The 27,398-nt window shown below is 47.2% G+C and overlaps 1 long non-coding RNA gene across 1 annotated transcript in view; it reads left to right on the top strand.

Moving 5' to 3' along the window:
- The window catches only part of LOC141964419 (uncharacterized), a 42,679-nt gene extending 19,013 nt beyond the window's left edge, over positions 1-23,666 (top strand). Inside the window, exons 2-3 of the long non-coding RNA XR_012634332.1 lie at positions 16,455-16,524; positions 23,470-23,666. This is a non-coding gene — a long non-coding RNA (uncharacterized LOC141964419). The remainder of the gene's footprint in view (positions 1-16,454; positions 16,525-23,469) is intronic.
- Positions 23,667-27,398: the final 3,732 nt, after the last annotated feature.

Raw genomic sequence — 27,398 nt, 5'->3', positions numbered from 1 at the left:
TCAGTATGAGCAACTCTGTGGCATATGCTGGCCACAGATCCTCCCACCTTTCTTCTGCAGCTGTCCAATACCCTACACCTCTCAACCCTTCTTCTACTGCAACAACTCACCCTTATCCACCTGTTTTACCCTTTGTAGCCTACCTCAGCGGCTTTTGGGGCAGAAAGGACCCAATGAGAAGTGTGTGAGCTGGAGGCAGATGGATGTCTGGGAGAGGGATATGTGCTGATCCTGGAGCTATGGGTCCCTTTATCCATCTTCAAGAAAGATCCCAGGCAGGCAGACCAGGTGGTGGATGCTGATTGCATGAGCTACAACACCCTCTCACGGACGTCTTTCATGGCCAAATTCTGCTTGCGTGAGACTTGTTCTGACAAGACGGGAAAACGAGCTTCACAGCACGGTGATGAGAGGCTCAAAGGAGGAAGAAGCTTCCTATGTAAAAGGAAAACGAAAGCTCAGCAACAAGGTCACCTCCACTGCCTCAGGCAATCTGAGGGATGACAAAAGTTGAGACATGTAGCACATCGGTAGAAGACAAAAGCCATCCCTGGAGGGCAGAAAGACATGGGGAGTGCACAGCATACAAGAAATTTAATGTAGGAGAAGCCACAAGGATTGCTGCCATTTAAAGGACACACTCCTGTGTGCATAAAGTCACATAATGGTTCACAGGAGCCTTGACCAGGATTCTTGAGAGCCATTTATGCTCCAGACCTGACACTAAATTCTCATGACTACTGGTCGTGGGCAGGTGGCCAAGCAGTATCCAAGAAAACAAATAATTGTTGGAATTTGTATCTTGTCTCCAAGCCTACCACTTCTTTCTGCTCTGCCCACACCATCCGAGTCAATTGGAGATGGATGGGAATTTGTAGTGAACCAAACTACAAGGCTCAGTGAGCCTTTCCCAGCATCTGAGCTGCACCAACAAGTACAGAGGGAAATAGTTTGGCTTTGTCTAGGAATTAGATTATTTCTCTTTGCTGAGGACTTGTGATTGTCCCTTTCCAAAGATCCAACACTTTCTGAGACCAGAAGGGTGAGGGCAACTGCTGTTTTGTTAGGTCTAGGAGAAATGCAAATGGCCTTAAAGTCAACAGCATGCAAGATTCAGATGGGTCTAATGTGAGAGAACAGCTGGGTTGTGCACAGGTTTTCCTGAGACGGGGGGGAAAACCGAATGGAGGGTGTCTAGATCTGTGCTGCAAGTTTGAGCAGAGCAGAAAATTGATCATTATTCAGTGCACAGTGCTTGGCACAGACAGAGTAACCGGGAATATGTTTCAGGGTAGCACTGCAGACTGCACTGCAGACTGCACCAGATGGTGCACCTGGAGTCGAAGTCCTGGGTACACAGGATGGCCCTCATCATTTTATTGCTGGGAGACAGACTCATCCAAGCTCGGCTCCAGGGCAATGAAGAAAATCAGTCTTGGAGGTGTTGAATCAGTGTTTCATAACCATGAATGCTCTGAGGGCAAAGTGGAGAATGAAGAGAAACCAAGTCTGAACTTTGCAGAGGGCCAAGGCATCCTGTACTGGGTGCCAGTGCCTTTCTCCAGTGTTCTGGGGCTCAGCTGGCTCCAGGCTCTCTTAGCAGCACAGGGGTGAGCATCTTTGATTCATGTCTTGGATGGGTGCAGTGTGTCAGCACAAATGTGTCTGCAAAGAAAAGTAGCTCTGTGTTTCTGCTAGAAACTCCAGAATGGAGGACCTCACCTGGCAACCATCAGAAGACAATGGTAAATGCAAGTTTTGCGCAAGGGACTCCGAATAGCTGTAGCATTTCAGGTGAATTCATTCAGGGACCCAGATGACTAAGGAGCACTGAAATCTTCCCGTCCTCTCTTATAATCCATATTCTTTTGAAATCCCTCTCCTGGGTGCCTGATTCACTTGGGGTCCTTGTAGATCCTACTGTGGAACAAAGGTGTCTTTCAAATCCAAATAAAAGAAGAGTTAAAGCAGTGTGTGGGCAGCTTGGAAGCTGGTACCACAGCAATATCTTTCAGTGAGGCAGCTGTATTTCCCCTTTCTATCACATGCATTTAAAAGCTTTTAAAACAACAATCTATCCCCTTTGCTGGCAAGCCCAGTGCTGGGCTGTTCTTTGGGTTCTTAAATCATTTTAAAATACAGAGCAATATTGTTTTAAAAGCCCTTTCTCTCTCCTGGCTGCAGGAAACCTCAGTGCAGTTCAGCAAAGCTCCCTGCACTTGTGAGACACCAGCTCAGGGGCTTTCTGGGGATCCATTATAAGCCAGGAAATGGCTGGGCATTGCCTGACAATGACATTGTATTGGTACAAGCAGAGATTTTCTCACTACGTCATTCATAGACATTCAATGGGACTGCATATGTAGCCCAGACATTCCTTATTTTTGTCATTTAATATATTAGATCTCTGTGCTCAGGGTAGCATTTTACATTTGCTAAGCTGTTTAAGGACAGGGATGGATGGCTCAGCCACAAAATCCACCTTCGGGGAGTGATTGTACCCAAATTCTTGCTTGTTTAGGCAGGGCTTTGGCTGTAATGTCCTTTATCCTGCCGTTCTCCCACAGGCTTTGATTTCAAGCCCAGGCAATTCAATTCTCCCACTTTATCTTTCGTGCAATATATGGTCATGCGCTCTCAGGTAGAAGAACCGGGGTGGCAAACTGGGGACACTAGGAAGACTCAGAGGACAGTACTCCCTATGCAGGGATGGGAATGCATCTCCTATTTCACCTTCCCCTTGCCAATATCTGAAACTCTTGGCCATTTCCTGATCATTTGGCAGCATTCAGCAATATAGAAGCCAGCATCGTCCTCCCCAGGAGAGTCAGCTACCCCTTCTTAGCCCCAGAGGTAGAGTCAAAGTTCAGCCACCAGAAATAAAAACACATTTTGAGAATTCTGGATATACTTTTTGCTGGTTTGTTGTAAGCATGTTTGGGAGCTGTTCCTGAACCATTTAAACAGCAGGCATAACACGTGTGGAAGAGGCTGGAGGAGTCACGAAGGACATTGGCCTGTGCAGTCAGGGTAGCAGTGCTTCTAGATGGCATCCCTTAGTGGCTGTCCTTGCCCGACCATCCAAGAGATGTCATCTCCCTGATTTCCTGACTCCCTTCCCCTATTTCTACTACACAAGATACATGGGACGAGCTACAGGAGACTGCTCCTAGTGCAACACACACATCTGGTGCTTGCCTGCCCAGCACATCTCTTACAGGGAATTCCAGTCCTTTACCTACTCACCACCCAGATGAGAAGAAATTCTTGCTGTTTTCCCACTAGGCTACAACCAGCAACCAGCCCTGGAGTCAGCCCATCCTTCCTGTGCAGGAGGGCAACTGTAGCCTTTGATTTTATTTTATTTTTTTTCCCCAATGTTTTGCTCTGTTCCTGGTGGGTTTATATTCTGGGTTCCTGCGACAAGCCTGCAAGGCTGCTGCTTCCTGAGGAGTCAGGATGCCTGTGCAGAGCAACAAGTGACCCTCAGAGCAGGACTGCCATGCTGCCTCAGATGTGAAACCATGCTCCGGTTCAGGGTTCAGGGCTTGACTGAGATTTCACAGCCCGGAGACTCTCCTGCAAGTCTGGAGAGGCAGGGGACCCTCTGTTTCCATTTTTTTTTTTCCCACACTGCAACCTCCTTGGCTCACAGAGGACAAAGCTTTGTCACTGGAGAAGCAGTCTGGCAAGAAAATTGCCATGGTTGTAGGGTGCAACATGGAAACAGCCCAGCTCAGGCTGGGAAGAAGGCAGGAGGAGCCCTGAAGGTTAACAAGGGAGAGGAGCATAAGGACATTTCTGCCAAGAGCAGCCAGAGCTGCACTCACTAAATCATCCCTAGCAGAGAGCAAGGCGTCTGCTGCAGACACATCACTGTGCATGCAGAGGGTCTCTCCTGCTCATCCCCAGGCTTTCCTGTGCCCCGGGTTGTTTGCTGAGTGAGGCAAGAGTCCCCTTTCCTTCCCGCCCCCCTCCGAAAGGGCTTTGAGCTGGCCCGTCTCTGCCTGAGCCCTTCTCCAAGTTGCTGAACTTTCTCTGGGCTCAGCCGTGCCCGTGCCAGGGATCCTCCCTCTCGTCAGCGCTTGCCGCTTCATTTATCTGCAGGATCAGTTGTAGCCGTATTGATTTTTCCTCTCTCCCTCTCCTCTCTGTGTTTGCTTTTTGAATTATGCAGCGGTGCAGTTTTTCCTCCTTGCGAGGAGTGAGTGAATTGCGGAGGATCAATTGAGCCCTGCCATAGTTTAGTCAGGAATCCCCAGTAGGGGCCAGAAGAGAGAAAGGAGAAGGGAAGATAATGAAGACAGGGTCGATCAATCCAATCGCGGTGCAAAGGAAAGAAAGGAAAAGAAGAGAGAAAGGGGTTTGAATAATCAGTCAGTTCTCCTCATGCAGTTCTCAGATCCCCCAGTCTCAATCGATAATCAACTTTGACACTCATTGCTTCAGAAACAAACACAAAAAATCCCCCTAAACTCAAATAATGTTGTGCTTTATAGCATGAGAATAGCCAATGATGCCCTTGTAAAGATGAGGATAGGGATAAGATTTCTTCCCCTTCTTCCTCTTCCTTTTAAAAGTACATATTATGAAGGCTGGCTAGATCTTGGCTGAGCCGAGATGAAAGGAGTGCAAACAGGGCTTTTAGTCGTCTTGTTGTTGCAATTATTTTGCCAATAATAATGATTTCAAGACAGGATGGAGGATCTTTGATGCTGTGATGGTGACGTGGAAGGGTGGACAGAGAGTTGCTGGGTTTGTTCCAGCACCGCATGCAAATCTAGAAGGAGATGAAACCTTGCGGGTGTAACCAGACATTAGCTTTGCTTAGCTCAGAGCATGCAAATGAAACATGAGAAAGTGCCCAACGGAGGCACAGGGACTGAACTTACCATCTGCATGTTGGGACAGCACACAGAAAGAGATATCCTTAATCATTTCCATCTACGCTCTGCCTGGAAAGCTTAACCAGACTTTCATGCCTATCAAGCATTTCTGTGCTAAGTCTCCACAAGCAGAAGAATTTCACAAGGTCTTTGGAGATCTTGCTCCATCTGTGTCATCCCTGACTCCAAGAGCACTGGGAACTGCCCAGCTCTGCCCCACAGCCAGCAGTTAATTCCCATGAGCAGCCAGCTCTGGGCTCGTGTTGCGCCCACCACACTTCCCTGGGGCTTGGGGAAGAAACCTCTCAGTTCTCCAGGCTTTGAAAATCAAACCTCCCCAGAGTCCTGCTAGGTAACATGTGGGAGAGCTTACCTGTCTCAGGACCACCTTTCTTCCAGAAAAATAGCTTGGTTCTGGTTTTTCATTTCAAAGAGAGCAGCTCAGGTCAAGTTCAGTTCCTTGAGAAAGCATTATTTAGATCTGGAAACTCAAGACCTGAAGCTAAGAGTCCATCATCTATTGTGAAACTGTGGGAAAACTTTGGAGGACCACCAACATGCAGATCATGGGACAGACATCTCTGCAGCTCCAATCCTGAGTTTTCAGTCCCATTGAGAGCAGCGCTCCAGTGTAAATCCACATGTGCAGGACAGAACAGTTAACTTGAGCTCACAGTGCACCAAAAAATCAGGTAAGCGTGGCTTCCGTCTGAGTTATTGACCATGGATGCTCGGTCTCTATATCAGAGACTCATGTAAGAAGAAAACTGAATTTCCTACACTCTAGTGCTTGAAATCAGGACAAGCCTTTCTTTCCCCAAAATAATTTTAGCCAAAGAGAATCTCTTTTTTTGGTGACAAAAATACATTTTACAATTTTTAGAAGAAACACTGATAGAGGTAATTATTCCTTCCCTTGTCATCCATATTGGACTTGACAACCAGGAATTATATTACCTATCCCATTCAGCATTTCCCACAATGCAGGAGTTAATTTAGTCCCTCTGTTCTATATTCACTTAGACTCTGTAGGAACATTATAATCCCTGAGACTCCTCACCCCAACAGCCTGACTTCAGCCAACAGGTTCAGAAGTTACTAATGAGAAAGGCAGAGCCTGGCAGACATGAGGTCAACAGCTATTGATGGAAGGCCAGGATTGGAAAGAGAGTGGAGCTAGCAGAAAATAGTTCAGATTCAATGGCTTGCCTGATTAGATTCAGATTAATCTAAGAAAAAAAGTAATTTCTAAGATCTGTGCTTCCACCACCCTTTGCCCCATAATTTTACTGAAGGATCAGCACAAGGATCAGTCAGCTGTAACAAATTAACCCTTAGGTTAATAGGAATGGAGGTACAGCTCAACGCTCCCTGACCCCATCATGACTCAGGGAAGAGCTTTGCTTGCCTGCAGCCCCTGCAAGAGGACACCTCTCACTGACCACACAGACAGGACCATGAACGTCCATGGAGATCCTGACATTCCATAGGGCTTTGCTGGTCCATCCCACAGTGCTTGTGGAGAGTGCCTGGCCACAGCTGACCAGATGGGGATCAGATGGGATGGACATCCTTTATGCTTCACCAGATACAAATGGATAACAAAGATGTTGAAAAAAATCACCAACAGTTTGCACACAAGTGTCTGCATGAGGGGGCTACACCCATGAAAGCTTGTACTACAATTTAATCTTTGACAGTGCTGCCTACTGCATCCTTAGACAGACCTTGCTTTCCCGTGGTGCCAGAGCCAAGGTGCAGATAGGGAAGACTGAACCTTTACTTTCAGGGACACTTCCTTGGACATCTTCTGTCACATCTGGCTGGTTCTTTCCCTGCTGGTCATGACCCCTGTCATTTAAGATAGTTTAGTCTGTTCATAGCTTCAACAGGCTTTTTTTCCAAGTCAAACTTCCCTCTTAGTTTATTGCCCAGTCACCCTACTAAGGCAGGTCACCTCCAACCCATCCTGGGAGCACTGAACACTGGATTACAGATGCCTGAGGAAGGCAGGGGCTGGTCCTTAAGCAACATTATGGAAGTAGCTCCTTCCTTGCCTCCTCCCAGAAGTTGTTCCACATTTTCTGCTAATAAGGGCACGGGGAGAGAGAGAGACAGAGAGAGAAGAGGAGAAAAACTGCTCTAAATTATTCATTGACAATATCATTATGTGTCATAACAGTGTGTCTGTGATGGGAAAGAGTGAGTGTGGCAGGGGCTGGGGTAGCACAGTCCAGGCTGCACAATAGCGAGATCTGATTAAATATTGATGTGCACTAATTGGCTACAGGGTTTCAGGACAGCTTGGGCTTTGTTGGGATCATTTGTATTCTTGCTTTGGAAATGGACCCCCCCCCACGCATAAACCCAACATTTTCGTGTGCAAGTCTTCTCCCTCCTCCTCCTCCTCCTCCTCGTCTTCCTCCTGCTCCTCCTCCTCCTTCTCCTCCTCCTCGTCTTTTCATCCACCCTCCCTCTCTCCCTCCCCTGCTTCCAGTCCTCTCGATCCCCCTGTGTGTGTACAAATTAACATGATCTTAACCTCTCCTGATTTTCTACAGCACTGACATGCTGCCAACACCTCTGTGCAATTAGGCTAAGCTTGCAGAACTGCCTTTTGGTGCAGAAAACAGGCCTTGCCCTCATGGACTGTCCTCTTCTGCATCTGTGTCTAGCTTCTTCTCTTAGCCCTTTTCCTGCTTTTGCCCCCAGAGCAGATGGAAAGTCCTTCCCAGACATTTTTTCCTTCTGAAATGCTCCACACCTTGACATGGATGCTCCTATGGCTTGCATCCATAGATCTGAGTGCAAGCTTGGGACATGTGAGCAGTGTGAGGGGTAGTAGCTTGAAGTTTATAGGCCAGGTAATTTCATGGTATAATTTAAACATCACAAAGTCTACAGTGCTTGGGCTGCTCTGCTCACAACTCCAACTATTCTCAGTGTCTCGAATGGTTCTATCAGCTGGTGGTACCACAGTAAACTACCTCTGCCTCTCCCCTTGCATCTAATAAGCAGTTTGCCACAACCTCTCTCCTCTGCCCATGGGCTGTTTCAGGCTAAGAGATCCTCCACAAACATCAGCTTTTCAGCCACAAGGACCATCCCTTCAGGATGTCCCACTGAGTCTCATGATCAACCTGCAGTCCTTTCACTATCTGATACTTCAACAAGAGACAGACTGAATTGTCTGGAGCCAGTAGCTACTCCCAGCAGAACAGTCTCAGAGCAAGGGATACTTCATGCAATGCCTCATGCTCTGCTGAACACCTTTATCCAGCCTTTTGGCATTTTAACAATGCTGTTTGCAAAGAAGAACATCCAAGTGAACATACTCAGTACAGGATCAGATGAGCTAGAGGCATAGCTAAGGAATTAACTGGAGCTGATATATATTTATTTTTTTTTTTAGTTCTCTAAGCTCCTGGTTTTTGATAGTTATGATTAAAATTTTAAGGAAAGAATGACACGCATGATCTACACTATCTTTCAGCTGAATGGCTGAGAGGTATAGTTTGGGGAAAAGTACTTGCTAAAGATATTTCCCAAGCTGCTTTTAAATAAATCAGATGGCACAGAGTGAGGTGAGGACTGGATGAAGCACCTCGTGTGCTTTTGTGTGTGCTTTGCTGAACGTGTTCAGTAACACCCTGTTGAGTTTTACTCCAGCGAATGAAGACAGGATTTACCAGAGGGATCTAGTTAATCCAGCCAGGATAGCAAGAACAAGACATAAGTTATCAAGAGGATGGCATATCAACATAAATCAATTTGTAGGACCGGATCGTGGAGTCCACATTCATTTATATTGGGGGCTTGCTTCCATCAAGATGCACCAGCTGGCTCACTTTGACAAAGCACACTGAAACAGGATTTGGGTGGTGTGGATTCAGTTCTTAGCTTTCTCACTGACTTGCTGAGTGACCTGGACATATGCCTGTATTCCTTAGTTTCCCTACGATTTAGCTACCTTGCAAAACCTGGAATATCTACAGGCCAAAGCTATCCTGTATCTGATGGGCAGAGGAGTAATAGTCTAAACCAGCCAGACACAGTAATCTACTAGGATGAATATCCCCATGCTTTATGTTATTATCCATTTCTCGTGCTTCCCAAGGAACATAACTCTACTGACGTGTCTCTGTATTCTACAGAAAGCTTCACACAAAACTCATATTCATTTTGATACCACTTACCCCTGGAGTTGTGCAGTTGTCTGTGCAGGAGACATACCAATAGCTGAGATGTGCAACCCAAAACAGGCATCTGCTCTGCCTGGTTCAGTCCCTGCCTGGAAAGCAGCGGACTGCTGTTTCAAATCCTGTTTGCTGGAATACACAAGAACATAGTCCAGACTAACCATAGAGAGAAGGAGCTGTTAATTTGTTAACACCCCCTTGGTGTCTTGGAGACAGCCAGACACTAAACAAAGGACTTTAATGTTGCCTGCAAATCCGAACAAGGACCCAGAAATTATCTCTTCTCCAGTAAGAGCTAATTAAGGATTCTCTGAGAGATGTTTTTTGCACAGACAGTCTGAGATTATCTTGAGAAAATGAATAGTGAGTACGTGAGTCTGAAAAATGCCAGCTGTGCTTTGCAAACATCATCCTTTCCATCAAAATCTCACATTGTTAATTTTAGGATCACCCTCTGCAAAGTGCTTGCCCTTTCCATGGCCATGTGTGGCTCTGAAGAAGAGGGATGCAGTTTTTCAGATGAACACAAACCAAAAAAATCTTCTGAGTAATATCTCTGGTAAATTTTTCCCCTCTGATTTTCCTATTGAAAACAGATTTGAGAAAAGGAAAGTATCATTAGAATAAACAGAAAACATAAAAAGAAAGATCTGATAAAATAAAAGAAAATAAAGAACATTAGTTTAAACCACTGTGAAATACAATGAAAAATTTTGGACAATTTTACTGGGAATCTGGAGAAGAATCCAAAGTCTTTGCACGGTAAGGTATTTTTTCCATTAGTTAGAAGAAAAGAGATAAACTGCCAAAAAGCCATGATAATCCTGGCTGATTTTTTCAATCCTGATTCCCACAGTTGTTCACCTAGTACATCCAATGAAAGGACACAAGTTTAAGCTGGTCTCCATGGAAGGAGATGGAGACCTTCCAGTGATAGTGCAAGCTGGACTGGTGGAGAAATTGGTGTTTCCACCTATTTAGAGTGACTTCTCCCTTTCCTTACCAACATACACAGCCCCACCATGGGCAGTACAAAGCCCTAGTCTTTTTGGACCAAAGTAACTTTTTATTCTGCCCTAACTGGAGAAGTATGATTCATTAAGAAGTGTCTTACCAGGACATAAAGTCACTTACTACTCTCTTGAGTGTCTCATTCATTCCAATGCCTAAAGTGACTCCAGCTCCAAAGTGCTGAGTTTGAAAGGTATCTAAATAGCCATGGGAAGTGGTAGACTCTCCATCTCACAAGGTCTTCAAACCTGCCATAGTGCTCTACAGAAAGATATGTCAGAGCCCCATCAATGGTCAGGCCTTAAGAGGCAGCTCCTTTGGTCTGCTGGGTCCAGGACTGAATCCAAGACCCAGGGAGATACCTGCCCATGGCACTTTCCTTGTCTGCATCAGCATTTGCCTTGGGGACTTTCTCAAGAGAAAGTGGTATTTTTATATTTCATTCACCCCGTGGATGTCTATTGCCTGATTTCTCTGATCACCTTCTGAACCCATGCAAACCTTTGACATAAGTGTTGCAGCTTCACTCTGCCACATGTGTTACCAAGTCCCCTTACTTGTTTTGAACCTGCCACCTGCATGTGGAGGGTCCCAGATTTATCTTAGGAGAGATGTAAACAACCATTCCCATGTCCAGCCAGTGACTCTGAGGGTTAACATGGAAAAGGAGAAGTCAGGTGCTGTACGTAACGGACTTGGCTGACCTGGGTGATTTCTGAAGTGCCTGTGCTCTCAGGATGAAGCGTGGAGTGTTTGTTCTCTTTGCTTTAACGATTCTTTCCCCACTTCTTTGAAATCCTTTGCATTATTCCTTATAGGAATAAAACAAAAAAGAGTATACTTACTTAGTTTATTTATTTAGGACTAACTCTTCCCTCCCACATCGAGCAGTGCCCACTTCAAAAGGGGCCACGTGCAAGAGTCTCTGGTGGATCCCACAATGTGAGGGAAATGGAAAAAATACCTGATTGATTATCAGAAAGGAACTAAGTGAAATGAAAAATAGAGTGATGGGATTCATTTTAAAGGGGAACAGGCCTATCTCAGAGACTGAAATGTCATCAATTTTTTATTAAACAGAATCTTTTCAATAGACAAAATGAGCTCTTCTGTCCTCATTCATTCGCTTGTGTTTTCTCTTTCTTTACCCATTTCTGCTTGCCACTGGTGCCTCCCATGTGGGGAGATTCTGCTTTTCCTTTCTTTCACACTCTTGAATTTGGTAAGAGGTGCGAGGTTAAATGGAGACCTGGACTCCAGATGTCTGAACATGTGTTTAAGGCTATTACTGGTCCGCCAAGCATTGAAATGTGCCTAGAGCTATGGTCATGGCTTCTTATCAACAGCCTTCTAATCTTTGTCTCTGGAAATGTTTTCCCTGATCAACACAAAAAGCCACTGGCAGAGATAAGGCTGGGGAAAGCAAGGTCTGCTCTCCACACCTTCTGAAGACCTTCTGGGTGACCATTAGCCACTGTTTCCTACTCCTGATAGTGGTGAATGAGATTTTCTGTCTCTTATCTCCTATGCTTCTTGCCCACTAATTTAATGAGACCAAGGCCCCTAAGACAAATGTTGGATTTAAAAAAACTTTTGAGATGAATTTTTTTTCTTCTTCTGTGTATCTTGTTACCTAGCACAGTAGAGCTCTGGACCATTGAAGGATCCCATATTATAAATATCTGAATGTGACATTCTCCCCTCCCCTTGCTCTGCAGCAAGCTCATCATCTGAAGGATGGAAAGAAGGATGTGCTACATGATGCTGCTCCTGAGAAGGTGGGGGATACTGAGTTGGCAGTGGTACAGCCGTGGCTGACAGGCGAGTGTAAAAGCAACAGGAGCTGCTGTTGCACTGGAAGGCACTCAAGAAAAAACACAGGAATGATTAGAAACCATAAGAACTGGACTCCCAGTATTCTGTCTGGATCATCAAAGTGACATTGCAAAGATGAGCTGATCAGGTACAGCAAGCGCTCACAGCAGAAAAGAAATGCCTTGGTAAAGAGATATAAGTTATAGCTGTGGAGTGTGCACTGAGAAGGAAGTAAAGGCTGGTGCAGAGATTATTCAAAATATTCGGTCACCAATGTGAGTGACAGCTGGCATCCTAGGACACATCATCAGGACATAACTCTGTGCCCTGGTGTTGGTATAAAAGTCAGAAGAAAAAATGTGAAGTCCTGCCCCAGGAGGAAGAAGCCCCTGAAGCAGCACTGGTTGGGGAGTGACTGCCTCTGCTGAAAATGTCTTGGGGCCCTGGTGGATGGCAAGGTGGACATGAGCCACCAGTGTGCCCAGGCTGTCAGCAAAGGAGTTTGGCCATCAGATCAAGGGAAGTGCTCATCCTTTCTACTCAACACTCATTGGACCCTCCAGGACAGGAAAGACAACAAACTGAATCAAGTTCAGTGGAAGACCGCCAAGATGGCTGGGGGGTTGGAGCACTTGCTCTCTGAAGACATGTTCAGCCTGGAGAAGAGACAGCTTTGGCCATCTCAGCTGCTGCCATCCTACTGATAGCAGCTTTCTCATACCTACAGGGAGGTCACCAAAAAGATGAAGCCAGGCTCTTGACAGTGGTACATGGTGGGAAGATGAGAGACAGTGGACACAAGATGAAACAAGAGAAGCTCAGACTGGATATAATTAAAAAAAAAAAAAAAATCACCATAAAATTCCCCAGAGAAGCTGAGCAATCACTCAACACCTGACTAGATCAAGCCCTGAGGGTCATAGCTGACCCAAATTCAGACAAGACTTTGGACTAGAGACCCAGTGACGTTCCTTCCAGCTTGAATTATTCTGTGATCCTGTGAAGTAAAGCTGTCAAGCCCCTGTGCACAACAATGGCAGTGGGTTGGTGGCATGGCTGGTGTACAGACTGAGGTCATACTCTGCAAGGTCAGTTCTTGGTCAATGTGGCAGTGATCATAGCTTCTGTGGGGAGGATTTGGTCTGAGGAAAAGGAGAGAAAGGAAGAGGCTGGTGTTTGGTCTGGAATGTAATTAGGTAGGGGAGGCGTGAGTTACGGTGTTGGCATGGGACAAGGAGGGAGCTGTTGGGACAAGCTTTCAAGAGGGGAGAGGAGCAGGGAACATTTCCTCCATTAAGAATAATTTGGAGGCTTGCTGCTAAATCTTGCTGATGATGGCTTCCTTCTACCTCAAAGCAGCCATGGCTTGGAATCCAGGAGCTGTAGGCATATGGCAAGAGCAGCACCACTGGCTGATGCTTCCCAAGCCTTAGGGATTCACTGAGTGTTGCACGTTTGTGTTGGAGGTGCAGAGAAAGAACAATGGCCAGACACAAGATCCAGCAGGTTGGAGCAGCAGAAGAGATGACTCCACAAAGCAAAGCAGAAGGCTGGAAAGAAAGAAGCAGCAAACAGAAGTGGTGGAGGCATGGGAGGCAGAGAGGAGGGGATGGAGAAGTCAGGGGAAGGCAGGCAGAATAAATGAATTTATTTCCAAACAACCCAAGATAAGACTGACTGAGATTCAGAGCAGCTTTGTGCTCAGTTGGCATCACAACATCACTGGAGATGCTTTAAAAGTCACTTTACATGTACTATAAAATATACATATAGTGCAGCTCCCCCACCTTACTTGGCACCACATTACAACCTGTACAACAACTCCTGCTTCTCCTCCCAACCTCTGCCTTGCTTCCTGGTGGGATTTCTTTATTTGCAGGTTTAGAAGCAGGTCCCATCACCTGGGCAGCCCAAGCATCGCTCAAAGCCTGTGCTAAAAGGTTAGCAGAGTGGCAACAACCTCCAGGACTGGTACAGTCTAAGAGGGGTTTTTATAAGCCCCCCCACACTGAGACATGTCAGAAGAGCTCGACACTTCTCCGTTCATCTGCAGAGACAGCTGTCCGCCTGCAGCAGGCTGACATCTCAACGGATGGCTGCACCTCGGCTGGTGTCTCTCAGTCTGTCCGATGAGGGTGGGCAGAAAAAGACTGATTCAGTAAAAAGGCCTGTGTGGGTGACTGTGATTTATTCTAACACATGTTTTAATTTATAAACCATCCCACTGGTTTTCTGATGCCCGTGCGTGACAAGGAGCAACCCAACCTCTGAGTCAGACCTGCCTCTGCAACCACCAGCGCTGCTGCAGGTTGCACAGACCAACACTGCGTTTATATGCTTTGTTCACTGCTAATTGTTACTTAGCAAGGAATTTAATGAGAAAGTGTCATCCACTTGAGTTAAAATCACCAAAGTGGAGGAAAGCTGCTTAGTGGCAGGTATATGTGTATGCATGTGGGGCTGAGTTGGAGTATTTGCACTTATAGGTGGGGAAAGCCTCGGTGCATGTATGTGAATACAGGTTTGTGGTCCTTTATTCATGTGTGCTGGTGTGCGTAAGTGTGTGTGCATTTGTGTGAAGGTTGTTGTGCCTTTGAGTGCTGCTTCCCAAGCCACTGGGAAACAAGGACACAACCAATTTCAGCTGTGCACTATATTTTTGTGTGTGTGCAAGTGCTGGGCTTCTCTGTTGGGGAATATGTGTGTGTTGTGGGTATGTGTATGTGTGCAAGAGATGCAGTGTACAAGGAGGCTGGTGTTTCTCACAAGAGCTGCCTCTTATTTGGTGCATTACAGCTTTATCCATGAGTTCCTGGTGTGGAAACCTTGCTAACGACTCCAGAATGTATCAGGGAAAAAAACCTACCGACAACAATGCGTGTTTAGGATCCATTTACCAGGGGGATTTTTTCCCCCCTTCTCTTAATCCCTCTTGAGCTGAGCGAACGTGAGCAAAAGAATAAAAAAACACACACAAAAAAGAAAGGGCGAGAGTGAGTGAGAAAGAGGATTTCCTTCAAATCTGCTCTTTCTGCCCATGATGGAGTCTCATTCCCATAATCATTTTGACAGGTGTGCAATGGTTGAAAAGTTGGGGGGTACAAGGGCGAGGTGGGGAGGGGGAGCGCCAGAAACCCTCTTTCTTGGCGCGGGCGGCCCAGTGCGCCCAGCGCGCTGATTAGCCATGACAAGCACACCTGCCGTCCCCGCGGCCCTGCAATTAAAGCTTCTTTGAGGTCCCAGGAAGTGACCGCATTAGAAAAGCCCCTCGCAGCCAGCTCCTTAGCATATTTCCAGTGTCATTAGCAAAGCGGCAAAGGCAAGGCACATCGGCGGAGGGCTCTGACATGACCCGTGCTCCCTTCCCGCTCGGGGAGGGGATGCAAAGTGACTTTTAAAGAGGAGTCTTGTCTTTTTTTTTTTTTTTTTTCTCCTTTAAATTTTATTTCCAAACCCCTCTCACCGCTCCCTCCCTCCTGCTCTTGGATATGTTCCATCTTCTCCAGGGTCAGCAGGGGGAAGGGAGCCAGAATTCATTAAAGACGGAAAAGGACTTTGCTAAAACTGGGCAGCTTCTGGGAGGGAAAAAACAATTCTGGATTCCAGTGTGTATTCTTACTCTGCTCCCTGCTTTCCCTTCTTCCTCCTCTTTTCTGCATCCTTTTCCTCTTCTCCATTGCCTCCCTGTTCCTCTTTCCCACATTCTGCTCTTGATGTTTCCCTCCAGGGTGCCCCTTGCCTGGCTGGCTGTGGCCATTGCAAGTGGTGGGGACCAGATCGAGTGGTGGGGACCAGATGGTGACTGCCTGGTGCACAGCATGTAAACTTTGGTGGGACCCGGCTTGCCCTTGCAGCACTGCATGAGGCCAGTGTCACAGGCATCCACACCAGGCATCCCTCAATCCACCCATCCTCCAAGGGCAGCCCAGCCTTGCAGCTTGTCTCCAAGAAAGGAGAAGTCCCCAGGGCCAGAACCCCTTCCCCTCTGACACAGGAGACAGGCAGGACTTTTCCTGAATATACCATGGGTTCATGTGGCTGTGCATTTCTGAAGGAGATTTGTGAGCTTGTTGTGCCCCTAAGTCCTGTTTCCACATAAGCTGAGAGGTCCCCAGAAGGACATTGCCATCAGCCTTTGACATTCATAAGAATTCTGGGGGAGGGAGGCTGTGCCCCTTGAAATTCCTCAGTCTTCATCACAAGTGAAGTCCTTAAAACCATCTCCATTCTTATTCTCTTCACCCTCTCTCCCTGAACATCCCAAGCTTGCTCTGGAGACAGGAATTCCTCACTAGCCTTCAGACAGAGGACTTTCTGCCATGCTATGGAAGATGCTTAGGAGAAGATGCTTTCCCTTCCATCTGTAAACTCTCCTCATTGTTTCCCTTCAGGCCATGGCCTCACTGAATGCTTTCCTTCATTTACCTCCTAAAGCAGCACTGACTGCAGCATCCCTCACTTGTGTAGACCTTCTCTTTGACCAAGAAAGACCCTGATCTACCATGACCTTGCCACACTCATACTAACCTTTCTATCACTGCAGGACAGGACTGTGCATCAGCAGCACCAGAGCTGTGAAGGCATCATATCACCCTGCAGCATGCAGTGGGCAGGTGAGTGTGACTATTAAGTGTAACAATCCTGACAATAATAAATAATGCACAGGGAGCTTTCCTGCAAAAGCATTCAGGGTTGTTAGATTCAGCTAAGAAGCCCAGGCCTTGACAGCAGAACAAAAGCGTCCCCCAGGGACCGTTGCTGATTCCTTCGTGAGCAGCAGGGATTAGCAAAGCCATTTTAGCAAGGTACTGATAGGTCCTTCAGCTCCAGAGTATCAGAGCACTGCGGAGACTTTAATGGATTCATGCGTGCAGCACTGCAGAGGTGGGGTAGGACCTGCCTCCGTTTTGCACAGGCAGAGGAAGCATGCAGCAGATTAAATAACTTCAAGAGCAGAGCTCCAGGGCTGTATCCTGGCATGACTCAAGGCCAAAGCAGCAGCTGGTACCACTCTACCCGAGGACACTTTTTCAGCAGGTGGGACTCACTGTGGAGCAGCATCCAAGCCAGGTCCACCTCAGTGGTCCCCAGCTCTCTGATGATTAACACAGATGTGCCTCCTAGTGATTCTGGTGGCACCTGAGCAGTAAGACATGGCTGCACATGTTGTGGCATGTCCCCAGTGTCCCCAGTTCCTCAGACTGAATTAAGCACAAAGGTGTCTGGAGGGGAATTATTTTGGTAAATGCTGTGCCTGGCTCTGCCTAACATCCCCTTTGGGCACTGCACTGCTTCCAAATGACACTAGTTGTACTCCTGGGCCCTTTCCCCTCCCAGAGTGACAGTAGGCTGGGAGCAAACTGGTCCATTGATGGAGTGGAAATGAGGGGCAAGCAGACTCCCTGGCCCTTGTCTGCTCTGGGGATCATAACAGGGAAAAAGAATCAGAAGAATGGATTTGTTGAAAAGCTTCAAGTTCAAATATTCTTCCCTATTTTTTCTCAATTCATTCCAAATATTTTTGAAGAATTCTCAAAAATAAAATACTTCATGCACCTCCCCTGAGGCTTTCCCTTTGTACCACAGCAAGTACTGGCTCCAAGCCTAACAGACCTGAACTGCAGAGTGAAAGAAAGAGGAGGGAGAGCAATAGCTGTGGAAAGAAACTCACCCATGAACCTAGAATAATGGCACCAGATGGCTGGTCTTCAGTTTTGGCTGTCCCACGGTCCTGTACATGAAACCCTTTTTATCCTCTTCGGGTGCAAAGGTCTGGATTATGTCCTTTATAATGACAACATCCATAGTATGACAACCCCACCAGATAGTAAACCTCCTAATCCGCCATCCTTTATGGTCTCTGACTTACAGGCTGCCTGGGGAAAGTTTTCTAGGAAGGACATGTTTTACAGGTACAGGGATAGGAGAAGAGAGGAAGGTACCCCTCGGAATAGATAGAACTCTGCTAACACCCTATGTGGTGATACTCAGTTTCTGAGAGCTTCCCCCAACCCATGATGCGTGGAATTCACGTTAAAACCGTGTCTGATTCCTCCGAGAGCAGCCCAGTGCCCAGGTGCTCCATATGCCAGCACCTGCAAGCGTGAGCAGAAGCCAGTACAGCAGGTCCCCCAGGGTGGCTTGAGTTTATCTACCTCCAGTGGTTAATAGTGAGGGGTTCTAAATCTAAACTAGCCAGTTCCCTTCTTATCCAGGGACAATGAGCACCAGGGACCTCCCTGGGGAACCCCCTTAGGATGTCCCTGTGGTAACTGTTCTCTCCTTAGATGATGGAAAAAAAAAAAAAAGCAGGAAAGCTCCCCTGGGAGCATCCCTCATGACTGTGCTGGAAGGGAGGCAGGGATGCTCGCCAAATGCAGGGGGTGATCCCTGGAGTTGCTGCCGAGTCTGCAGAGCGTGAGGCTGGGGCAGCAGACGTGGCTGTCCTTTGCCTGCGGCTGAATGCAGGTGGCAGAAACGAAGGGGACAGAAAGCTGAATGGGAGTGGGAGGTGGAGCAAGAGATGAGCAGGGAGTAAAGAAGAGGAAGAGGAAAGAGAGAGGTGAACGGAAAAAGAGGAGCTAGAGGAGGGGCAAATACTGCAGGAGGAGTGAAGCAGAGCCTGAGGATGAGCTCTGAGCCCGCTTCGTCACTCCAGGTCCTCCCGGGGGACGAGTATCCAGCCTGTGGAGGAGGCGAGTGCTGTTCCAAAGTAATGGTTAAATCAATGTGTTTACGGATGATGACACTAGAGTGACACACAGTGGAGAAGCCTCATGAAAAAATAAACAGGTAATAATCACACTGCGATGTGCACACTCCACTTCTCATTATTGCAGAAAAAAAGCCCACCAGGGTTCAACGCTTCAGGAGATTAACCATTCCCTCCCTGGCTGGGACCCTGCCCAGGGCGTGCTTGCTCTCAGGGGGGTCCCCAGCTCCTGCCTCCCCCATCACAGAGCAGAGGGGTGCAGCAGTACTTGCAGGAGGCGAGATCTTACTTAGCATGGGTTGAGGGATGTGACTTACGGGAAAGTGCAGGGAAGAGGTGCCCACAGCCTGGGCAATCAGGAGAAAGGCTTCAGCTCCAGAAAGGAAAGGCAGCTCCAGTAAGAGCTTTCTGGCCTCACACAAGAACAACTTCCACAGCTATTTCTGCACAAACCAGCTGCTGCTGTGGCATTGCTGACCTCCACATCTCCCCCGAAGCCTATTTCTGTACCCAGGGCTTCCCATGCAGACATGGGCAGGCCCTGGGGACCTGCTCCCACATATCTCAGCACAAGTACAGACTCTCTGAGCCAACTTGTCTCCTCAGATCCTCCCCTCTCCGTTCCTGCCCCACCTGCCCCCAGGGTCACAGACGTCCTCTGGCCAAGTAAAACAGAAGGGGATTAACTTTTTAGATGTGTTATTTAATACACTCATTTGCAGACAACTTGAGGAGAAACATTTAACAAGCAAATGGTGAATAACACCACTTGGCAGAGTCAACATGAGCAGTGACTCATCCACTGGAGGCAGCTGGAGAGAGTTGGAGGATCACACAGGGATCTGGAAGACCTTCAACACTAGTGACAGGCTGTGTCCATAAAGCAATGGTCAATACAGACTATCTCCTCACCCAGACCTGCCAGACCATGGCAGTCTCTGTGAATTGATCACCCACATAAAACGGATTGACCTGTTGGACCGTGCTGCCTTTTATTGGCAGTAATGGGGACGCAAAGTCTCTGAGTTTCTAGGTGACTTGTTGCTCATTTGAAGCCTGGGTGGCAGGACATGGTCCAACCACAGCTCTCACTGCTTCTGTCAGAACCCCAGTGGGGAAATTACAACAACAAATATGTCCTGTGATCTTCTAAAATGGATTCACAGGCAAATGGTTCCTGCCACTGGCCTGGGATGCTCATTCATTCATACTTTGATTGATGTATAGAGAATAGAGTGCCTGTACTTGTGTGTGCCTCAGTGTCCTTCACATGCCCCTTCACTGGGGTATGATGGCAGGAGAAGAGAGTTGCTTTGATTCCTTTGCTATCCAAATTTCTGTAGCAAGAGACAGAAAAGCCTCTACAGGTAGCAAGGCAGCAGTCTCCCCTTGGTGCTCTTATCTCCTTCAATACCTGTTATTACAAACTTTACTGCAAGGGGCTGAGATTTGGACAGCAGAAGAGGGAGTTCCCATCTCTCCCTCCTCCATCTCCTGCTTTGGCAGAGCAGAAACTCAGTGGGGTGGCTGGAGGAGAAGGGCAGGAGGCAAAAGGTGACAGCAGCAAGGTGACAGCCCAAGCAGGGACAGGGCTGAGAAAGGGAAGGGACTTTCTCTGAGGTACCTGGTCTATGCATTTGTAATTTGGCCTTTCGAGAAAGAGCAGTGAGGACTCTAAGGTGGTGGGAGCTGGTGTGAGCTACCTCTCCAGTGCTGTCTCCAGTGGGCCTTCAAGCACCAGATGTGTCCCCTGCCCACACAGCAACTTTTCAAACAGACATGATGAGCTAGGGAGGACATCACACCAGCCTCAGTACAGCCCATAAGGAAGGTCTGGACAGTACGGACAGGGGCAGCAAGCCATCATCTCTATCACCTGCAGCTCCCTCTTTGCTTCCATCCAGAGAAAGCCCTGCCACAAACGTGAACAAGGGCAGAAATGGGCTCTGCACTTCACCCAAGCATCCCCCAGTGTCACCATCTCTGGGTGGCACTTGAGGCTGAAGGATGGCACCTCCTCCTCTGCCTGCAGCTAGGAAGCTGTGTGCCCGTCTCCTTCCACTAGTCTCATTTCTTGAATCTGTTGACTCTGGAACAGCTTCAAAGTGTCAGTGCTGGCTGTCTCCCAGGGAGAAGGAGCGTTTTGTAAAATGTTAGCCGTGTCCCTATTCATTACGAAGCCGTGAAAGGCCCGCAGCACAGAACAATCGCTTTGCTGCTGCGTGATGGGAACAGCTTCTCAGTCTGGGCAGCTGAGACAGGCAGCTTGGTCCAATCCGAGGGGCATGAAGTCCCTTCCCTCCAGCATGCACACTGCCCTGGGTGCTGCTCCCCAGCTCTTCGTCACCCATGGTGTCACTCCTTAGCATGGATGGATGGATGGATGGATGGATGGAGAAAGCAGCTGAGCTTTTTTTTTCTCTTTCACCTGGCAGTCTGTGGGTACTGAGAGAAGGGAGAGGGAACAGAGGAAGAGGCTGAACTACAGCCACTTGTTAGTTTAACCAAGATAACCAATATCAGATTCAATACTGTTTTGCTGCCCAAACCAGCAGCCCCTGCATCTAAGAAGTTGTTCAAATGCCTTTATGGTGTGCAAGGGCTCAGGATGCATCCATAGGTCTGTGCAGGTCATACTTGAACTTCCGCTTGCTGGCAAAAATGTGTATGCAGATGTGTGCCCTCTGCTTTCTTGGCTCTGAGCTCTGCTCATGTCCCCAACAAGCACATGAGCAGGTTAGATTCATGCAAATTCTCAAGACAGGCATGTTTTGCCCCAAATCATTGATATTTTCCACTGACAGGCAGCAGAGCTGGCTGTAGTTCTCAACTGCAGTAGAAAAGCGTTTTGCATGAGGAACTTGGATCTTGCCCTAAATCTGCTTGGAAGAAGGCCCAGATCTGAGCACAGGGTTGCACTCTGGTATGGGTGTAGTCTAGGCTGCGTGATGCCCTTGAGGATACAGACTATTGCCCACTTCTGATCTTACTGAGGGGTTGATCTCACTGCCTGAAGTTCCCTCTGCTCACTGCATGGCATCCTTTGACTCCAGCTGCACAATTAGATATGGTGGGGGACCCCAGAAGACAATAGAGGGGCCCATGAGCCACTGAAAATCAGCTGAAATCCAACCACACCCTGCCCTGAAGCATCTATGTATGCTCCTTTTGGGAAGGATTTTGTTAATGCAGGGGGGATTACATCAACAGCTCTCTTCTGCAGCACTACTTTGTTTGGGATGTTGGACAAGCAAATCAATCAGCCTCAATCCAACCCTCAGGAGCAGATAAATGTTTCTTGCCTTTATTGTGGAAACTGGGAAACTGAGGCACATAGGGATTTAAGTGGCTTTAAAAGAAAGAAAGAAAGAAAAAGAAGATAATCACAGAGTAAGTCAGCTACAGAGAGAGGGATTGAATGCAAACCTCCTGGGTGCCAGCCATCAGCTCAAATGACTTTTCTCTGCTGGACAAGGCTTCCCGTTTCTGCCACAGCTGCAGAGCGCTGCTTGACCGTGGGCTGAGGACAGGGTCCAGCTCCTGCATCTCCTTGCGACATGGGCTGAGTCACGGGCAGGTTGGCAGAGGGCTCCTAGGCAAGGACAGACAGACAGGCAAGACAGACAGACAGGACAACTAAACTCCAGCTCTGCCCAGGAGGGAAGGGGAAGGGGGGAGAAGAAGAACAGGTTTTGTTAAGACAGTGGCTGGACCCTCAGGACTGAGAGCTCATCCATATTTCAAATACCAGTTAGACAAACAAAACAAGAACCAGAGAGGCAAGCAAGGAGCCCGTTTGTCATATCAAAAGGGGTTTCAGTGGTACCTTCCTTGCCCTCCTGTCCCCTTGAAGTTTGTAGCTGGGGGGGAGAAGGGACAGCTCCCTCTCCAGCCGAATGGCTCCCTGCCACAGCTGGAGACGGCCTGTGTGTAATTAACCTCCAAGCCAATCCCCCAGCGGTGGCTGCCAGGCAGATCAAAGAACTCACACATCTTTGTCTGAAACCAGCAGCCAAGGGGAGCTGGGAGGAAAGCAGAGTAGGGGTGGGAGAGAGAGCGAGAGAGCGTGCGTGTGTGCTCCTAATTGATAAAAAGGGAAGAGCGTCTTCCTCCGAGAGATCTCAAGCCCCATCAAAATGCAGGGGAAGAAGAAGAAGAAGAAGGGGAAAGAAAAAAAGATTTCCTTTCCCTTACAGGAGCATGCCAAAATCCATCTGCTTTCAACAGAAGAGTTGGTCACTGGTGTGGGGGCCAGGTCAGCCCCCAGCCAGGTCTGGAAGGAGAGTGCATCGTTAGTTGTGGCATTGCTACTGCTCGGCAGGCACGTGAGCCAGGATGCTGGCTTCCAGTTTTGCCCAGGGTGGGAAGGGTGGAGGGGATATTCAAGGTTTGCTGTAGGGATCCTTTGCACGGTGAGGATCTGTAGGAGATCTCAAAAGGATGGGGTCAGCCATCTGCCTCATCTGCTTTTGCAGCACCAGTAAAAAGAAGGATGAAAACCAGCACAGTCTACACCTGACCTTGTCTGTCATGGTATGGCGCTTGGTCAATTTGTTTGCCACCTAACTGCATTTTCTGGAGAGTGGCCCAGGCAAATGACTAGCCACAGATGAGCTCCTGGCTGGAGCTCAAACTACCGGTCTTCACAGAAGGAATCACCAGATGTGTCAGAAGATGACAGAAAAAAAGCCAATGTTGTGAGGGATATCTGGGTTTTACAGGTGGTTAAAGGGGATTGATGTGAGAAATGGTTGAACTTCACAGATAACTGGAGGGAAGTATTGGAGGACCTTCTGGATCTGACTTAGGACAATAACCCAAACTTCTTGTTCTGACCACCGCACAGATGTCTAGGCTGTTTCTGCAGTCAGGATGGCCAAGAGGGAGCAACTTGCCTTCTCCTGCTGGCAGAACATCTGATGGGATAGATTGAGCATCCTGGTGTCACCAGGCATCTTCCTACTCAATTCAAACACTGACGCTGCAGGCCAGAGGCCTTTCCCAGAGCCTCACAGGCAAAATATACCTCACACAGCTTCACCCATCCAAAAATAAGGCTTCTGAGTCTAAGCATCCGTTTGCAACTGGTGGAGAGGGACAGCAGTGCTGCCCAAAGCTGATTCACTCACCCTGAATTTGAAGTTTGAGACAGATGGAAGAAAACACCTGTCAAAGGGACTGTTCTTTTTCCACTGATTGTAACAAAAATCTGGACGTCCCAGGAATTGGAAGATACATCAGTCTTTTCTGCACCACAAACCATAGGGTTTCATCAGGATGCTCCTGAGCTGAGTCTAACAGTTTGTGTTTAGCTGAAGCACAATTTTAACAAATAAACAACAAATTCCTTGGTTCACAGGATTCAGTGAGGTTGGTCTTTACTTGACAAAATGCCAAAGGCGTCAATCTACGGTGCGTAGAGATGAAAATGCAGAAATCTCCTCCTCAAGGGCAGGGCAGTTCTGTAGCCATGGCCATCCTTGGATGATGCATATATTTACCCCAATAACTACTCATATTGTTATTTACATTTTGTTATTTTGTTGTATGCAAATTCTCACTTGGGAATAAAGCAACTAGATTTGTTAATTTTTAAGTCATATTTTAAAAAATGCACTAAATATAATGGTTGAAGCAAAAATTTCAATTCTTTACTTTAATGCAAATTAGGGTGAGCATCACCCCAGCACCAACCTGCTTCAGACAAGTGAAAGTCAGTTCATGAAGGAGGAGAGGCCAGATTTATCATTTTGGTTGGTCGTGGTTTCCAGGGCAGGAGTCTCATTGTGGAAGCTTCTTGTTTTGCTTTGTTTTGCTTTTAATTCAAGAAGACACAAGTCAAAAGATAAACTTGCTGGGGATCAGGTGATGTAGTATTTAGATTGTCAACATGCGTGTAAATGACTGAGAAGGGAGGATGCGGGAATTGTTTGTAGATATTGTGCTCTGGAAATATGCAAAGAACTTTCAAAGGGACTGCGTGACCTGATAAAAGAGCATATTAAAATTGGGCAACATGTCATGTTACGTGCACAATGTGTTAATCAGAAGCCTTCCGCTCCTGGACTGTCGCAGCAAATACTGAAGAAGGGGATGCCAACACGCTTTAAAACAGAAGTAGCGGTGTGAAGATTATGTAGCCTTTACCACTTGGATCTGAAAAGAAATAGAGCCTGAAACCAAAAGATGTTGCTTACAGAAATACACAAATGAGTCCTCAGCACGTCCCTGTGGGTGCATAGGGTTACAGGACAACAGTTCAAGGACAGTGTCCCTCCCTCCAGTCCTTGGCTTTTCAGCTGCAGAGACACACAGGTCCATTCTGCATCTTGTGGAGAGAAAAAAATGCCATCGATGAAACCCCAACATGCATGGCAGATATGTGGTTTGATGGAATCCCAGAGCACACTTCAGCTTGGCAGTGTTTGACAAGATCTAAACTCTTGGACTTGATGTAGAAGAAAAGGCATTTCCCAGCTCAACACTTTCCAAAGCAAGGCAGCAGATCTTGGGTGTAGTGCAGCTATCCAGTGTGATAGCCATGTCCCAGCCTAGAGAAAACCAGGAAACTGCATCCATTTCTTGGCGAAAAGAAGACTTTTTACGCTCATAGTTTTAGGACATAAATAGTTGGGGTAATAAAAACAAAAAGGGGTTGGTTGGGGTTTTTACTCTTCCCCAATTCAAATTGCTGCAGGGGATCCTGTCAGGGGCTGGCTCAATACAGGAACAGCCAGTTTACACGGAGGTAAAGCCAGACCAATTGGATATTTTAAATTCCTTTCAAAACTTAAAAGACTCAGAAAGGCCACTCAATTTTAACAGATCAAGTCCTGAGGTCTCAAAAAGAAGGTATTTATGCGCCAAAAACATTGTGACTCCTCAAATGTCCCATATTTCAGGTGGAAAGCTGAGGTCACTGACTAGCAGGGGAGAAGAGCTGCCTTCGGAGCTCTGGGCAACACGAGATGCCCAGCTTCAGTCCCCAGGAGTACAGGCTATCCTTGTTGTGCCCCATGCCCCGGGGGAGCTCCAGGGTGCACCCTGGAAATACCTCCCTCAGACCACGGATCGAGATGAAACTCAGGGGTGGGACAAGGCATTTGGGATCCAGAGTCCGTGTGAACGGCATGGTTCAGCCACATTTCCAGTAGCTGCAGGACCCGCAAAGGGAAATGAGGTGGATAACAGACACAATCAGTGGGAACTGCTTTTAGCCATAAGATTTTCACAGACCACGTTTTTGCCTTCAAAAAATCTTTTTTGACTTACTCAGATTTGGGTTAAGCTAATGCTCTTGTTCCTTCAAGTCCAGAGCAGCTAATGAGGCTGTGTTCTGCTTTTTTTGTCTCCTGTGCTCATCCTGCTGGTATCTCAGCCCCTATTCAGTTATATTGCAGTAATATATACTGTAAGGCTTTCCTAACCCTGAGATTCCCCCAGGCAGATTTTGCAGAGTATCCATTTAAAGTGATAGTAATGAAACAACTTTTACTTAATTAAAGCCAATTATTGACTAACCCATAGGCTCAGCAATGCCCACTTGCTGACCAGTATAAAATGATTGGATTTCCTATCTTACCAGCTGACTCTAACAAGGATTTCACATATTAGCTTTCTGAAAATCAGCATGCTGTTAGATGGTAAGCAGCCAGCCTTGTGGTGAGCCAGTAGCTCGTGGCTGTTTGAGTGAATGTTTACTGGACACTCCAATGGAGGTACTGGAGTCAGGTTAGGGCAGGTTTTCGTAGATCGTAGAATTTTGGGCTGCATTTTTTCTACTTTATGGTAAATTTGCAGTAACTTCATTATAAAGCTTCCTAATGAATTTCCATAGAGCTGATTTTTGCTCTGAAGACATGTCTGTGGAGGACAAGAAGACCAGGAGCAAGCAGTCTGCAGATTACTGTAGCAGGTAAGAGGTTGGAGTTCGGGGTTCAGGGGTTTTTTTGTTTCTTTGTATTTTCCAGAAATAATTTTTATGCTCTAAACTTGCAGATTTCAGGAGTTTCTTCCCATTTGCACCATGGAGTTATTTTGGCTATTCATTTAAACTCATTTATTTCCATGAGCAGGACTCAAACTACCCATATGTCTCATTTTAGCATTTCTGTTAAAAAAGAGGGTTTATATTTCTTGGGCTAGATTCGCAAGACACCCCTTCCCAACCAGCCTGAGTGTCTCCTCCCTCGCCTAGCCTGAGGGCTCAGCACCCATCCACACAGCCGTGTCTCAGATCCTGTCCCTGCCAGCTTCCAGCAAGGCTGTCAGGTAAAAGAGGACCCTTGCTCCCACCATTTTGTAACAGCACCCTAAATCCTGTCATGAATCCAGCCCTTTGTTTCCAAAGCTCATGCCTGCTAAGAGATGAAAGGTGCTCCAAGAAAACAAGTTACTCCGCAAGCAGAGGAACTAATGAAGCCCAATTCCCCGCAGGTTTGCCTCTTGTAGTTGGATTCTCTGATGTCTGGAGCAGTGTGAACTCAGACTAGAAGATGCCCCACACCCAGGGCTTTCCGAGAGGCTTTCTTCTCCCAGGTGCATTCTTCAGTGCCTCATTAAGGTTGAACACGTGCTGCAGGCTTGCCCTCTCTCAGGCTGTTAGTAGGGTTTTGGTGTTACATCCGATTGCTTTATTTCATCGTATCTTTTCAGACCGCATTTATCAACCACAGATAAACGTGGTTAAAGCTGGCCAATGAGTTCAAGTGTCACTGGGTGGAAAGACAAGTGGTAGATGCACACACAAAATTGTATGACTGCAAACATCTTTTT

This window comes from Athene noctua, chromosome 11, assembly GCF_965140245.1.
Source record: "Athene noctua chromosome 11, bAthNoc1.hap1.1, whole genome shotgun sequence".
Classification (NCBI taxonomy): Eukaryota; Metazoa; Chordata; class Aves; order Strigiformes; family Strigidae; genus Athene; species Athene noctua.
Note: the sequence above shows the minus strand (reverse complement) of the source record. Positions and strands in the feature narration are given on the sequence as shown.